Here is a 12464-nt window from a genome sequence, read left to right as displayed (position 1 = left end):
CAATATGAAAAATTGCTCACCGAACAATTAATACAAAATCTTCCACCAAACAGTGTTGTTGTGATAGATAATGCTCCCTATCACAATGTAAAAATAAATAAAACGCCTACCTCCAACTCGACAAAAGGAAATGCAGCAGTGGTTAAGTAAGGAGAATATTTCCTTTACTAGCGACATGCTCAAACCAAACTTGTATAACCTCATAAATAAATACAAACCTTCGCAAGTGCAGTACTCGGCAGACAGATTATTGGTAAATAGTGGCCACACATTACTTCGTCTGCCCCCTTATCATCCGGATTTGAATCCGATAGCATATGGGCTAAAGTTAAAGGAGAAGTCGCTTCAAGAAATGTTACTTGCAATTTGGCAAATGTAAAAAAACTTTGCGAGGAAATATTTAACCGAATGGGTCCAGAAGATTGGATACCGATTTGCAATCACGTCAAGACACTCGAGAACGAATACTGGGATAAGGATGTGCGTTTTGACATTGAAATTGATAAAGCGATTGTTCTGTTAAGTGATGCAAACAGTGACAGCGGTGACGTTTACACATCAGACTCTTCGGATGGAACAGTCAGTGCGGCGTTGAAGAACTGAGGTAGTGCTTGGAACGTCAGTGGTAAGTGGTCAATGTTTTCTGCTTTTCTCTACCTGCTGTGCAAGGTCGCCGTATCTGCTTATACCCCTTCCTCATCCACCCGACCCCCCACACGTGTTGCAGTCAACACTCCTCATGTGTGACGTAGCTCAAGCTCGGAGTTATATTGCGCCTTGTGTAAACACCATCTGACCGGTTGCTCGCGATGAGCTCGCTAGAGACGCTCCTTGCAAAACGTACCTTAAAGGTTGTCGGTTCGAATCCCGGTAGCTGCGTAATTTTTTTTTGTACTTGTAAAAATAAATACGGCGCACGCTATATTTCAAAAATAATAAATATATTTCAATTAATGAATGTAAATAAAAGTAAATTTATTAATTAAATTGTAAATTTCATTTCACTACTTTGTATCCATACATAATACTGATAATTCAATAAAAGTGATTAAATTTTATTCATTGAAGTATGCAGAGGTAGATTTTATCATACAAAAGATAAAAAAATTTTAAAAAAATTCTTCCTCAATGAATATAAAATTTTTAATGCCTAACTGTTTTGGTTGCAAAAACCTATTACGGCTGTCTCAGGCCGAATATGATATTTACTTTTCTTCTGGATCAATCATTTCATCAATGTTTTGTTATGACGTTGTCACGTTAAACTATCGTCCGTAAACCGACTTTACAGACAACAATTTTTTTTCCGTACTACAATAGGTGTATTTATTTGGGTGAAAAAAAAAATTCGCGGGCATTTATTCTCCAAATGCGCGGGTTTAACTTATAAGATGTCATTCTTAAAATTAGCAATAAGTAATTTAAAAAATTATTCAGTAAGTTGGCTACATTATAAATACTTTAGAACATTGTGGATGGTTGGTTATATTAGGAAGTATAGCTACCTACATTAAAACTACTGTAAAATCATTTCATGGTTGCTTAGCAAATAGCTTTTTAATATGTAGCTTTCCAGCGCTAGGAAACCGTTTACATGATTTCACAGTATCTTTAATGTAGCTATCCTAACCAAATCAACCGTCCACAATGTTTTAAAGTATTTATAATGTAGCTAACCTAACCTAATTGACCATTAGTTATCATGAGTATGTTAATGAATATACGGCGATTTCTCGTAAACGTGTTGGAACTTCGTATATCCGCAAGTTGTATTAAATAGAGGAATTTATTTTAGCACAAAATAAAAGTATTCCCAAATTTTTAATATTATTTACAATGAACAAAAAAAATACCGAAGATGCACGATCGGAAGTTTGGCTCTCTCGTCTGTGAAACAAAGGCTTCCCGTGCAACATCTGTAACGTTCCTGCAACGTTTGTGTTACGTACCTGTACGGGTTGTGCTTCGGGAGCCGGTGCTTACCTGCAAAACACGTGCAGAAAAGCGCGACAGCTCAGACGTACCTTCCTGCACGGGGCCAGCCGACAACACGTTTATGGCAGGCTGGACGCTCCCCCCTCCCACCAATATGGCCGGCAGTGACGTAACCGACGCGGCGGGGAAACCGGTCGATACCGCAGGCCGACCAACCGCGCAGATCGGAATATCACCGCTCGCCCGGGTCAGCTGCTGCGTCGCGCGCTGCCGTCGAAGAAATACATGGGAAGCCATCATTTCACATCACCATTTCCAAACGCCCGATCGTGCATCTTCGGTTTTTTTTATTTGTTCATTGTAAAAGGTTAGGTTAGCCACATTATAAACACTTTAAAACGTTGTGGACGGTTGATTTGGTTAGGATAGCTACATTAAAGATACTGTGAAATCATGTAAACGGTTTCCTGGCCCTGGATAGCTACATATTAAAAAGTTATTTGCTAAGCAACCATAAAATGATTTTACAGTATTTTTAATGTAGCTATACTTACCTAATATAACCCACCATCCACAATGTTTTAAAGTATTAATAATGTAGATAACCTATACTAATCGACAGCAAAAATTAATGCCACACCGGTTTATACAATCAGATAGAACGGGGAAAAAAAAGCGAGCATGAACTTCGGGGAACTTCGGGTGTGGCTCTCTCGTCTGTGAAATAAAGGCTTCCCGAAATACATACCCACGGAAGTGTTGCCAACCTAGACCAGAATGTCACCCCCCACCTCGCGCCACTGTGCGGGCGCACTGGCTTCGAAGAACTCGTGCTAGTGCTGCCAACTTAACCTCTTTAAGACTGAATCAAACGTTTATTTTTATACACAAATAATTGTTTTAGCACTTTAAACATAGCTGTTGAATTAAATAATTATTTGATATATTCGTTATATTTTTAACAGGTTACGTCAATGTTGTGGGATAACGAAAACCATTTTCTTCAATCTTCGTCACTATTGCAATGATTATACCTAAAAAATATAACAATAAAAATGCAGGGCTTGAAAAGTAATATAATTACGGAAAGGCAGCGTAGAATAAAAATCCAAGCTTAACTGACATTAATATTAGAATTTTACTGCTTTCAAATTTTATATGTATACTAGCTGATGCATACGCGTTTCGCTACGATAGTCTACAGGCAGTACTCTCTAGCACTGCTCAATATATTTGTCCCTCCTCAAGGGCACACCACTGTCTTGCCACGAATGAAAATAAAATTAAATAAAAAATAATAATTTAAGAAAAAAATGTTCTCTGTAAAGAATTTAACCAGGAATAAATACAAAGCAAGAACGCCATCTTGGATTCAACAGTTTTCTAAGGGCCAACAAATTTGCATTTATTTAACCGAAAATAGTGTACATATGATGGCAAAATTTATAATTACAGAAAGACTGGATGGAGATCCGAACGTAAATAAAAGTGTGAACCATGTAATAGCCGTTTCCAGGAGACGAGTAAAATAATTTACAACGCAATAGGATATGAAGAAAGCATCACAAATGTGATAGCCGATGTCATGAGACGAATAAAGAGTCAACAATGCAATAGCAGTTTCCTGGAGAAGAAGAAAGCATCATAGAGAATGCATCTGCCATTGCCATGAAGATCATTAAGGAAAAAAAAAGGAGTTGAAAAACGAACAAAAAATTAAATTAAAAAAAACTAAGACGAATTTTGAGTAAAATCTCTTCGTGGTGTAAACGGAACCAGCTTGGAAGACTTAACGTGCCAAATCTCATGGCTTGACCTCCCCGTATCCGGGCCACGCGAACTACAGACAGACAAACTCTCTCCTTTATATATATATATATATATATATATATATATATATTTATATATATATATAAATATATATAAATAATTATAAATACATACAAACATACACACATATATCTATGTATACACAAAAGGGCTTACAAAATGTATAGTATTGTTGCAAGCGCAATCAGGGCCGCGACGCGCGCCAGGTTCGGAACTGGCTGGCGGCCCCGCGCGGTCACTGACGTCATGCGCCATCCACTGACGTAAGACATGCCACACATACCTGGCTGGATTACAAGGGTCCTCGCTATCCCTCCCACCCCCAACTCTCCGCTCCCCGCGCGGCGCCCTGCCCCGGCGCTGGACTGCCTGTGGGAATTCCGCGAGTCATCGTGCGAGCTGCTGATGCCCTTCTCGATGCTTCGGGCGACGGGTCGGCGCGGGATGACGCGACTGGCCCCAGCCGCACTCGTCACTTCTAGAAGGGCGCCAGGGTCTATATAAGCCTGGGATGCCGGCCTCCGCGACAGTGGCTCGGCGAAGGGAGTACGGCGATAGTTCGGCGACGGAGGTTCACGAGGAGTGCTGCGGCGAGAGTTGCGCCAGAGGTGCGGCCCAGCGAGATGTGCGGTGTGTGAGGACTCGAGATACTGAGTGCGAGTAATTCATTAGTGGGCATTTCAAGTGAGATTATGTATTAGTGTTGTAAATATTATCAGACAGTAAAACTGTTAAAAAAAGTAAATAATTGGGCTATTCCTATACGAACCCAGTCCTTTCCACTCAAAAGATTATTAAATTCGTAACAGTATTTTTGCCTAATTTTCTGCGGCGTATTAGGCGTAGTTTATCTTTTTTTAAAGAAGATAAAGATGATAATTTTGTTTCTGGTACTTGGACACACTGATTGTCGGTTTCGCAGTCGACAAACTAGAAGCGCGTGCAGCGGCTTGTAGATCGCTATCTCGGGTGCAATTTCACGTTTCGCCACGTACTTTGCGGCTGTTATCGCGAGCGATTAGGGTTCCGGCGCCTCAGTGCATAACAAACAGTTTTGTTTTATTGAAAAATTTTAACACGTGCGTAGACCTGAAGGAAGTGACGAGAGAATGTCTACTATTTACCCCCATTACACACTTTCATGCAGCAAAATTCGTTTTAAATGCATTTATAAAATCCTGATGAAACATTGGGAACGCAATGGAAAAACACCGAGATGTGTATTAAATATAAAATTATACTGCAAAGAAAATGTTCTAGTTTGTTTGTTGGTAAGAAATATACTTTAAAAATACTGGAAGGATTTTAAAAATTAGTTAGTAAGGCCATAATGTTTCTAGAAAAGATCTCTATGGCCAGCTATGCGTTTAAACACGTTAAGATCGTCTGCGTTTTTTGATTAGTTGAATTTCTGTTGTTTCATCAATCGCAACAGGTTTGTACGAAATCAAACGCGTCCTTAATCGTCCGGCCAAGCCAGGCGATGGCTTTGCTGTCAGATGCCAGTCAATCGCACGAGAAAATCTGCTGACGAGGGCATACAGTTTTGAAGTTTAATGAGGGTTCCATTTTTTTTGCGCAAAAAATGTGTGCCGATATGCTTTTACCAAAGAATTATGAGAGAAAACTTTCTCTCATAAAAATCCTAATATCCACCGGTACCAAGGCGGGTACCGCAACAACCAAACGAATAAAGGTTCAATGTCCCTTGAAATCAAGTTCAACGGAATGCATAGGTGAAAGAAACGGAAGGACCATGAGAAAACACATAGGCTGATGATAACGTCCGTCACGTCTCCTACGTTACAGAGGAAAAAAAAATCTTTACTGAAATATTTTGCATTACTACAAGAAAGATATTGCAACTTTGTTCAAGACATGTCTATGGTTATTTTTGCACATATAAACCACGTTTTTTCGAAATAATACTGAGTACGTTTTACGAAAATTAGTGCATTATTTTAAATTTTAATTGAGGTCTTATTCATGCATAATTATTTCAAACCCTGGGAAAGGAAATCGAATATTCAACTATAAGGCGTTGTTTTGTTTTGTTATGCTTATTAATGTGCGCGGTTTATACTATAAAGCTATTCAGGGAACTGTTTGCAAATAATTTTAACTTTTGGAGGTACTGAGACAACACAAAGCATAAATTCCCGGGTAAGAATCCGAACCCAGTATTACTGCAAACAGAATTTTGTAGCAATACAGTTTTTTCATGTAAATGTACAAATGTATTTATATCAGTAATTTTACATAAATATTAATGGTCCACTTACAAAACAAATTTACAGTGTGTGTAGAGACTAAAATATTTAAATAAATTTGATTAGTTATTTAGTTTTTTGGTCGAAATTATCTCCAACAAATAGTGTAACTGCGTATGGTAATATAAGCAGGAGAATTTTACTGAATCTAATAGGTCTCGAATTTAAATTTTTAAATAGTAGTACTTGCTGTACCCAGTTCTAAATATCGCTTGCAAAATAACACACAATTTTTCTTTACAAACACTAACAACCTCATAAAGTTGCTAAACAACACTTTTAAAGAACAATAGTGGCGAAATTATACATAGAGAATTGGTACAATATTTATGAAATTTAATATTCCATTAATTAACTTCATAGAAATGATTTGTAGGTTTTTCAGAAATGTTTGTTTTGATACGGTTCACAACGCAGTGGCTTTGGCAACAAGACATGCCCAGCTCCTTACATGACCTAGCAAAAACAATAAAGTATACTTTATCTCCTCTGTATTCAGCACTTTAATCTGCCTTATATGCGGAGAACTTGGACAGTTGCTTGAAATTTTCTCCATAGGGAGTTTTCGCTATATTTAATTAATATTACTTATGTCTTAAAGTACGAAGCTTTTTTTTAAAATCCTTGCAAATAACTCATAATCATTAAAAAAATTAAAAGTATAGAATGTTTGAAATTATGAATATTTTAGTTAATATACATAAGTGTAGGTGTTATAAATATTATTCTATCGTCATCCATATGCCACGCAATAAGTTTTGCGATAGATAAGACTTTTTTAAACAAATATCCATGGTTTAATTTTTTTGAATTTTTAGTGAACAAACTGCAAAAAAAAAATCAATTTTCTTAGTCCTGAAATGGAGAGACTCGTTATTATTATTATTATTTTAGATATTGCGCTAAAATTATTTTGGAGGGTTTTGTTTAATTTTTTTTTGCTGCATAACATTACACTAACTTCAGATACCTGTTGTAATTCAAGTATTTTTCTTGCAAAGTTCAGAATTTTTTTTGAGAGGACAAGTTTTTATAGTTAAATTTTGGAAGAATTATTAACAAAGTAAATTAATAACTTTTATAAAGTGTTAAAATGAAACATCTTAAACTGTGGTCATGTCATCACATGAAGCAAGAGGTACCTACTTGTTTCACGACATTAAAAAGACAATTCGTTATAGTAAATGACCTCCAATTTAAACAATTAGTATACTTAGGTTGACACTAGTATGAAGTTTTGAATACTTAAAAATAAAAATGGAAGCCAGAATTAAAAAAGGAAATGTTTTAGGACACTATATTTACGTTAAACAAAAGTACGTTTCAACAATTACTAGTATAAACAAAAATAGGCACCTTACATTTTATAACACTCATTCATGAATAATGTTGAAACTTAGAAAGTAATAAGTATACGAATATGTCACTTTTAACTTAATTTCTGTCAGACATTTTTTCAAACTTTATATTTTAAAATTTAAAACATTAAATATTACGTTAAGTGACATGTTTCAGCCATGTGTAAAGTATAACGATTAAAAATTTTAAGTATCTTGAAAATATTTCCTTGTAATTAAGTAAGACGTGTAATACAAATCTAAATTAATTTATTTTTCGCCACATATAAAAATTTAAACCTTTTAAATTTGGATAAAAAAGTTTTATTAGACGATGATAAGAAATTACTTACCATTATCTGATGTAATAGTGAGTGATTTTAAACCACATTGCGATAAAGTTTAAAAAAAAGTGCGTTATCACAACACTTAAGGAAAAAATAGGATTAAAAATTTTTAAAACTAAAGAATATATATGAATATATATGTATATATATGTATATATATGTATATATATACACACACACCAAGAAAACAGTAACACAGCACAGCTAAATTAAATAAATTAAAAATTGTAGGTAGTCATATTTGAAAAAAAAAATAACTTCATTTGAAATTTAAAGCTTTTTAACTCACAGGGGAACCGATATTTTGCAGCACGAAATTGATCACAATATTAATAAGGCTGTGTCTTTATTTCAATTAATGCATTATAACTATCATAACACACAAATATAATTTACTGTCATTCCATTAACAAAACATATCAGTTCATTTGTTGAAGTTACCGTTGATTTTTTTTTTTTGCTGCTACGTGCGATAGGTACGCGTTTAGAGATCGTATTTAGCTATGGTCCGTTAACGTTGAACGAGCATATAAGCATAATATATCAATCGTTCCAAGGAACTTTCTAAACCTGTTTAATTTTAAAGGTGAGTAACTACTATCGGAACACGCTCAAAATTCATGTTATAACTGCTTGAGTTAAACATATTCTAATAAAGTAATTGAAAGTGTATCATTGGCCTAAGAACTTTAATTGTTGAGTGACGTGGCAAAGACTGAAATTAATTATCTGTACTTTTAAAAAAGGTTTCCTTTAGAAAAAGTTGCCGTGAAATATTTTTGATACTGCAAGATAGATATTGTAAATATGTACAAACCATGGCTGTAGTTATTTTTGCATGTATGAAATACATTTTTCGATATACCTAATACTTAGTATTTCGTACGAAAATTGGTACATAATTTTATACTGAAAATTGTGATTATTCAAGCATAAATGTTTTTAAACTATTGAAAATATAGTCGAATATTAAAAAAAATATATTGTTGTCTGTTAAGTCGGTTAACGGACGATAGTTTAACGTATTAACAAAACGTTGATGAAATTATTGCATACTTTATGAATAAAATTGAATAATTTTTATTTTAATAATAAAAGAATAAATACTTGAAATTATACTAGTAATCATATTTTTAAAATGCCAGTAAAATTAACCTTTATTGCCGAAATTGTTGCTGTTATAAGCAATGAAAACTATATTAACTTTTCACTTCACTTTATAAACAGTCGAGTGGAAGAGAGATAGATGCGGCGCAAGGTTCACAAATAACTTTAACTATTGGAGGTACTGGGACAACACAAAGCATAAATACTCGGGTAATAATCCTGAGCCAATATTACTGCGAACATCATTTTGTAGTGATACATATACCTTCATGTAAATGTAAATATCAGTAATTTTACATGAATATTTCTGTTCCATTTGCACACAAAATTTACAGTGTATTGATATAACTTTTGCGTCGCTTTCATAGTACCAAGGTTGGTAGCCCTGGACCATCCATACTGATTTTGTTTTATCATGTTTTTACGAGATCGATCCAAATTAATAACAGCAATATTTTACGAATATATTCCATAATTTTGTAAGTTCTGTCACCGTTTGGATTAAGCTGGCTGTCGGCAAATATAAAAACCCCAAAAAGACTAATAAAAATATACATAATTTTTTTTACTAAATTTCTGTGTCGGTCTATGATTTAGAAACATTAGTTACAAAATAGTTCCACTGTTAACAAATAATATACTGTTACAAACTAATATGTTGAGACTGGGTCCGTAAGGGATTGTCCAATAATGTTTTATTAAAGTTTTATTAATTACTACCTAATATTTACATTACTAATAGATAACTGTACTTAAAAATGTCCGATCAACAGTCACTGACACTTAGAAAATGTTTATTCATAAGTCACTCAATGTCTAGTTCCGCAGTTCGCACTCCTCACTGGAGCTAGGCTCGACTGTGGTTCGCCCCTCACCTCGCGCCTGTCCACACACACACATTGTCGCGCCACTCATTCGCACTCTCTCGATCCCGTCGCTCCACGTCGCGCCACTCTCAGGGGGGTCTCTCACCCTCTTCGCCGATGTCGCACTTTCCCTTCACTCGCGTAGCTCTCCAAACTTTCTAAAATTGCTCGTAACTGCCGCGGAAGGCCGGCGTCACTAGTGGGTTCGTCTTTCCAGAACCGACGAGAGTGACTGTGACGAGTCGCGTCATGCCGGGCTGACCCGACGCCTGAACAGTCAAGAAGGGCGTCGTTAATTCGTTCCACTACGTGCGGTGGCCCAGGTAAATTCCCAAGGCCGCTCAGCGATAGATAACAGCGCCGTGGCAAGACGATGCCTGAATTTTGATTGGGGGGGGGGGGGGGGGGGGGGAAAGAGGTGTAGCGACAACACTTGTAATCCGGCCAGGCGCGCGTTGCATGCCTTACGTCAGTGGACGGCGCGTGACGTCAGTGGCCATGCGGGGCCGCCAGCCAGCTCCGAACCTGGCGCTTGTCACTGTCCTGTCTGCGTTCGTAACAATACTTTACACCAATCAAACGTTATATATTTTTTTCTCTGTGTGTACAAAATAATTCATCGCAAAATATAATATTTATTTTATTGAGTTAAAATTCCAAAAATTTGGAGTCGGTAAACTTGGTATGAATTCCGTCTTGATTTTATAGTGTTGTCTGGAACGATTTAGAAGATATGAAAATATTAATGTACCAAAAATCAACTTTCGTAAATCATTATAAACGCGAAGTTATAGTTACTTTGGATGAGCGAAAGGAGAGTAATTTTGACTTACGATTTTTTTTTGTGTAACATCGTAGCAGTCGGTATACGGCATTTTGTAGGAGTAATTTTGTGGATGTAACGGAAGTCGCGTGGAACGGAAATTCGTTAACACGGTGCTGCTATCTGTGGCGAATGGTGTGAAACATAGTTTTAAACAATGGAATTTTAATATCTTTAAAGGTTTGATAAATTTTAACAAAATGGTATATATTTAATTCTCTTTCGATAAGCAGGTACAAATTAAGAATTAAATATTTTTTTAATTTTATTTTTCGTTTTATGGGAGCCGTTTCATTTAATAGTTTGAACTTTTGGTATGCAAACGGAATTATTTAATAGTCGACGTAGCTGCTTCGCCAGCGAATTCTAGCGGTTGGTGCGGAAACTAAGTGTGATTTAGATGAAATCGAAATGTGTGCGTAGTTTTCACGCTCGGATTATTTTTTAATAATTCTACGTTAAATTTTGTGTCCGAATTTCGTTGAATGAATTTTACTGCGTTTCTGAAGTTGGATGTTTAGACACTGACGAGAACTGAAACACTCGATCACGTATCTTTTTTTTACTATTTGTTATTGAAAACATGGAAAAATTATTGGGTGCGTCCCCTCATACGAATAGGGCGTAACTCGGCAACAACAAAGTTAATGTCAGCTTGTTGCTGGAAGGTCGCCAGCCGGACGTCATTGAATTCTATTTTTAGGCTCCTTGGTGGTGGTGTCTTCTTTACCGTGTCTCGACTGCGCAAGCTGTCTGGGATCCGTTTCCCTGCACGAACGCATATACCTTGCAGTAGCGTGGTGTTTGTTCCGTTATGATAAACAATCACATCGCAAATGTGAAACACTAAAGAACAAATCATTTTCTACCTTTTATTTTGAATTTGGTAGTTTACCAAATAATGTTTATAAAAAAATGGAAGGGGTTGGGGAGTAGCCCCTTCTACACCGTTTTCCTCCTTTTCCCATTTTTATTTCCTTAACTGTTCACCTGCCGATCACTTTAAAAAACCACCCAGCATTAGCAAACCAATATATATTTTCAAATATTAAATATTATATAGACAGAGAGTGAGTTTGTTTGCTAGAAGTGAACACAAGTACTACTGAAAAGATTTAGAAAGTTTTTTCTTGTTATAAAGCTAGATTATTCCACATTATTCTACATAAGCAAGATGTAGCAATAAATCTATCCAAACGTGGAGAAAAACGATATAAGTGGCTGTATTATAAATAACAAGTTTTTTACGGCGTAAAAGATCTCCGCAAGAAAACGTTCGCTTTGTTTCCCCATCCCCGTAGGAGAAATACCGTTCTGCATCTACTTCTTCCAAACAGTCTAGTGGCAGAGGTGTTGCAAGAAATCCATGATGGTTCCTCTGGCAGTCACTAAGGGGGGAACTAAACTCTAGCCAAGATGTGTCAATGTTATTATTGATTGCAGTGTTGGTGCAGACAATGAGAGGTATGCTCGAGTAGAAAATGAACACATCACCGAAGTCGTGGGAAAATGTGGACTTACAATGTGGGAGCCTCCTTAGAGAGGATACTCATTGACATCAATGGACCATTTCCCCAGACTAAAGATGGTATCCGGTATATTATGCTAGCAATGGATTACTTCAGTAAGTGACCAGAGGCTTATGCAATTCTTAAGCAAGAAGAAACTACCAATGCAAATGCACTAGTCATCAAGTTCATTTGCGGATTTGGGGTACCAGTGGAGCTCCACTCAAACTTAGATCGCATTTTCGAGTTGACAATGTTTCAGGAGGTGTGTCGGTTGCTGGGAATAAATTAAACCAGGACTACAGCCCTACATCGTCAGTCCGATGGCATGGTGGAGAGGTTCAACATAACTCTGGAGTAACACCTTGCCAAGGTTGTGGCCGAGCATCAACAGGATTGGGAACAACATATCAAGTTATTCCTGATGACATATAGGGCTAC

General features: G+C 36.4%; 1 protein-coding gene across 2 annotated transcripts in view; it reads right to left on the bottom strand.

The window, feature by feature from the left end:
• LOC134541016 (alpha-tocopherol transfer protein-like) overlaps nt 1-2125 on the bottom strand; it is a 79645-nt gene extending 77520 nt beyond the window's left edge. The window contains exon 1 of one of the 2 annotated variants that reach the window (XM_063384143.1): nt 1984-2125. The gene's annotated coding sequence lies outside the window, so the exon portion shown is untranslated. Of the gene's footprint in view, nt 1-1949 lie in introns of both variants that reach the window. The other variant, XM_063384141.1, reaches the window with a different exon arrangement.
• Nucleotides 2126-12464: the final 10339 nt, after the last annotated feature.

Source organism: Bacillus rossius, chromosome 17 (genome assembly GCF_032445375.1).
Source record: "Bacillus rossius redtenbacheri isolate Brsri chromosome 17, Brsri_v3, whole genome shotgun sequence".
Lineage (NCBI taxonomy): Eukaryota > Metazoa > Arthropoda > Insecta > Phasmatodea > Bacillidae > Bacillus > Bacillus rossius.
The sequence above is the reverse complement of the archived record's forward strand: the minus strand, read 5'-3'. Positions and strand labels throughout refer to the sequence as shown.